Consider the following 5,174-nt stretch of genomic DNA (forward strand, 5'->3'; position numbering starts at 1 on the left):
TATGTCCTACTTTCACTGAAGCCCACAAGGGTTAAGAATCTCTCCTTCCTCAAGTTCTCCTATTTTTATTAATGGGCATGTTGTGCCCTATTCATAACAAGTAGCTCCTCAAGGACCTTTCCTCTCAAAAGCCATAGAGCTAACTCTTATTATCCCCATTTTATAGAAAAGGAAATGGAGGATCCAAGATAGATATGAAGTCCCTAGTCCGTTAACACAAAACTACTTAAGTGACCAAGTTAATGTTTGCATTCACATCTCCTGATTTCCTATTTTTAGCTCTTTTTGGTGGTTGAAGCTACTGCCCACATTTAAAGTGTTAAGACTGGACACAAACCCACAAAAAGCAGAAGATGAAAATAAAATAGGGTGCTGAAATAAGAGGAAATATTTGGTGGTCTAAAAAAAAATCAGCAAGCCTTTTTTTCTAGGTGACTTATTGAATCCCAAACCTGGCTTTCATGCAATGTTGCAGTTGATATTAAGTCTAAGGAAAAAAAAACCAAATGTCCTTTTCTCATAATTGGATAGGGACAATTCTTTCCCAGGAAATTTGAGGCCCCTCTGAGTTTAATTCTGAGGTTTAATGGTCCTCTTGGTTCCTCTGAACTATCCTTTTTGGATTCTAAGGGGAATAATCATTGTTATAGAACCTATTATGTGGGAGGCATTGTGTTAAGTTCCTTTTATAAATATTGTCTCATTTGATCCTCACAACCGTTCAAGGTAGGTGCTACTATTATTACCATTTTACAAGAAAACGAAGGCAGAGATTAAATAACTCGCCCAGGATCACAGTGAGTAAGTGTCTGAAGTCAGATTTGAATTCTGATCTATCCTGACTACCGGCTATCCACTGTGGTACCAATTGCCTCTCATTCTAATTATAAAAACAATAAAAACTTATGACATTACAATAATAAATGTTATCTTAGACTCTTACAATTTTGGAGATGGCATTAAGTGTTACCAAGCACTTTCCTCAGAATCACCCTCTGAAGCACATATATATTCTGCTTTTGCAGATGCGGGAAACTGAGGAACGGAGAAGTTACATGACTTCCATGGTCATACAGCTAGTAAGTGGTAGAGTCAGGATTTGAATCCATGTCTTTTGATTCTGAATCCCCAATCTCTTTCAGGATGACGCAGATTAATGTGGTTCACTTCAGAGAGGTTCATCTCCTTTTAACTATGCTATGTTGTTTTTTTTTTTTTTCAGGAGATTTCATCTCTGCAGAGCATTTCTAAGAACCTTGATCATTAAATTTTTTTTTCTTCAAAATCTCTATAAGGATTTCTTATGTAAAGATAGAGCTTTCCCCTGCTTCCATCTCCACTTTTGTCTGGGTCCCTTCGTCTCTGGAGGTTGGGCACTATTGTTTCCATTTCTAAGACAATCCTTTTACCTTTTAGTCACTACTGGCTGCTTTTGGGGAAAGGGAGAATATTTACTGATGGTTGGCTTTATAAATAACAACAAGCTTGAGTGTGGTGGCCCATACTTGTAGGGCTTAGGAGTGGGGAAACTGAGGCTGGTGCTAGAGTTACAGGGTCTTTACAAGGTCTAGAATTTGCCCAGATTATATGTGCCAAGGACATCTTCGATGGGTTGGTCCTTAGCTGAGGCATGGAAATTCATCTGCCCACCAACTTGGCAAGATAACCTTGATCTCCTTCCCCTGAAACTTGAAACAACATGATTAAAGAACAGACCCTCCAGACAGCTGAGCCTACTGATGCTTTGTGAAAGGAAGCTGATCCTTCCCGGAACAGAAAAATCAAACCAGAAAGGAAGTTAAGTTTGGACTATTAAGAGACTTATAAAAGATTCCATTTGGCTTTGGGTGTGTTTTTAATGGGGTTTGGGTTTTTGGTTGTTGTTGTTTTGACTGGTTCTCCTTATTTTGCTCAGGCTGGATACTCCCAGGGCCACTCCCAGGTCCTAAGACTGATCAACATCGAACCTTTAACATGCAATTTGCTCTTCTTTAAGTAGCCTGGTGCCCTCCACTCCCTCTACCCTGATACTCCATGCCCTTGTATGTTGTTTTCATAGCTTATAAGCACCCAAGGTTGCTTCTGGGCCACAATGAAGCATTAGAGAGTGTTCAGTGCAGGGTCTGTTCTTTAGGTAAAAAGCTGCTCTCAAGTTTCAGGGGGGAAGGGGATCAGGGTTATCTTGCCAAATTGGTGGGCAAATGAAATTCCATGTCCCAGGTGAGGACCCACCTATTGAAGATGCCCTTTGCACATGATCTAGGCAACAAAACAAGCAGATTCCTGTTTCCTATTGACTTTCTCCAGAAAGCTGAACAGGAAGGAGAATAACACATTTGTCTCTCTGCTCCCATGGTGACTATCTTGAAATCCTATTTCCCATCTCAATATTTCATTGAAAGGATATTCCTTTGTCCTATGCTGGGAATACAAAAATCAAATTTATGCCAATAGCTTAGATCATTCCCATGGCCTACCTTGATCTACTTAAATTTTGCTTCCTCCATGAAGTCTTCTCTGATTATTCTAGCTCTTTTCCTTTTCTGGGAACTTCTTCAGAATTTAGAAGATTACAGGGTTTAGATTAGAAGGGACCCTGGACATTATGTGGTCCAAAACCCTCATCTAATTACTACTTTATAATTTAGCATCCAATTGCATATATTGTCATGCACTTTAATGATTTCATGGATATTGCCATTTTCCCTGCAATTAGATTAGAAGCAGTGTGGGGCTAAGTGGTTAGAACACTGAATTTGGAGTGAGGAAGACTTCAGTTCAAATATGGCCTTAGATATTTACTACATGTGTGACTCTGGCCAAGTGATGTAACACCTTCTACCTAACACCCTTTCCTTCTGTTATCAGTATTTACCTCTCTAAACTGCATGCTGTTTGCATAATATTTGTTTATTCATGTGTAAAAGCACATAGCTCACAAGGTTGTTGTGAGAGAATCAAGTAAGATCAGATTTATAAAGTTATTTTCAAGCCAACAAATGCTGTTTAGAGTTGACTGTTATTAAAAACTTTAGTTCATGAGAACTGTGAGTTCTACTTTAAGATAGAAGGAAACCTGCACTTATTAAGCACCAACTATGTGCCATCTACTTCAATCTGCAAGAGAATTGAGGGATCATCTCGCTCAAACTCCTCTTTTGACAAATGAAGAAACAGATTGCAAGTAGGAAAGTAACTTGTTCAAGATTATGCAACTAGTCATTGGCAGACTTGAGACAAACCAAGCCTGTTCTCTTGGTGCAGTATTATGAACCCTTATCCAATGCGCTTTCATCTAGACACTCCCAAATGCTTGGGATAGTACAAAGAATGCTTCTTATTGAAGACCGAGTATCTTGTGGAGCCCTGGTTGGTCAATTGTGTTTGCTTATCCAAGGAACAAGAAGCATTTTTTTCACCTGAAGGTAGATGCAAGTTATACCTCTCTTCCTCAGGAAGCTCCCCAAGACTGGGAATCTGTTTAATCCTGAACGTCTCTGTTTAAATTTCTGGGGACATGACTACATAGTGCAATAGAAAGAGCCATATTTGGAGGTAGAGAACCTGAGTGTGAATTCTCTATCTCTAATTCTACCTGCCTGTGGATCTTTGGGTTGACAAAAGCATTTTCCCTCATTAGTGCTCAGTTTCTTAATCAGTAAAATGAAGGGGGCAAAGATATAGGGGCTACTACATTTCAGGTACTGTGCTCTCTCATTTGATGCTTATAACAGCCCTGTGAGGTAACTGCTATTATTATCCCCATTTTACAAGGGGAAATTGAGATAAAAGCAATTAATGACTTTTCTAAAGTCACACAGATAGTAAATAAGTACCTGAGGTCAAATTTGAACTCAGGTTTTCCTTACACTCCATTTAGTGTCCTATTCACTCTGCCGCCCAATTGCCTCAATGAAAGAAATGTCCTCTTCTGAAGTCCTTTACACCTCAAACTCAAATGATTTCTAAGGTCCTTTCGGGTTCTAAATCTGCTCAATCAGGATGATGAAGGGTCTTATGCCTTTAAGTGGTTGAAAGAACTATGAGTGTTTAGTCTTGAGAAGAGATGATTTAGTGGGGAACTTGATGGTAATCATCAAGTATTTGAAGGGGAGTATATGGTAGAAGGATTCAATTTTTTTTTTTGCTTGATCCCAGAAGGGAGAATGGGATCATTCAGTTGCATGTGGTTCCAAAGGACATTCAATCCATTTAGACCCTGGAGAAAGAATAGAAAGGGAGATGTCTCTTGTTCCTTTTCCTGGGGGGACCCTGAGAATCTATGGATTGAAGGGCACTTTGATAATCTTTTGGAGGATAAGTAAAAGGTTTGGTTTCTGAACGTTGCTTGAGAAAAGGTATTGTCTGAGTGACTCTGGCATATAAGCAAATGAATCACTCTCTGCATTTCCCCTCCCCTTCTTGCTCTGCATGAGGACATGAAGCCGGCCATGATTTGGCATAATCAGCTGCTCGTGTGTCATCATGATGCTCATTACCCTATGAGCAAAGCTAGCAGCCTCTTTGTTCCCTAGGCTGTCTCATTTTCCCTTCCCCCTCCTAACAGAACATCCCTCCGGCCATCTCCTCCTTTTTCTGATTCCTTGATGAATGGCCAAAACGGGCTAGGGAGTAGAGGAGATGGCATCTTACCCAGGACTCTACACCAGGGAGTACCTGCTTCTCCTTCTATCTCTCCTGACTTTGGTTCACTGTATAGTTTTAGATCCCAAAGTGTCACAGAAATATAGAATCATAGGGCATCTAGGTGGTGCAGTGGATAGAGCACCAGCTCTGAAGTCAGGAGGACCTAAGTTCAAATCCACCCTCAGACACTTAATACTTCCTGGCTGTGTGACCCTGGGCAAATCACTTAACCCCAATTGCCTCAGCTAAAAAAATATAGAATCACAGAGCTAAGATCTGGCATGGACCTCAAGTCAATATGGCACTCTAAAGAGCTTTGACTTTGGAGTCTGAGGACCTGAGTTCAAATCTAGATGTCCCTAGTAAAATCACTCACAGTGATTTATCAATAAAATGAACAGATTAGACTATCTGGCCAGTGATGTCTCCCTTTCAACCATGAGTATTTATTATGTGCTTACTATGTGCCTGGCACTGTGTTGGGTTCTGGAGATTCAAAGACAAAAAATAAAAACAAAAACAAAGAG

The sequence above is a fragment of the Sminthopsis crassicaudata genome, chromosome 1, assembly GCF_048593235.1.
Source record: "Sminthopsis crassicaudata isolate SCR6 chromosome 1, ASM4859323v1, whole genome shotgun sequence".
Classification (NCBI taxonomy): domain Eukaryota; kingdom Metazoa; phylum Chordata; class Mammalia; order Dasyuromorphia; family Dasyuridae; genus Sminthopsis; species Sminthopsis crassicaudata.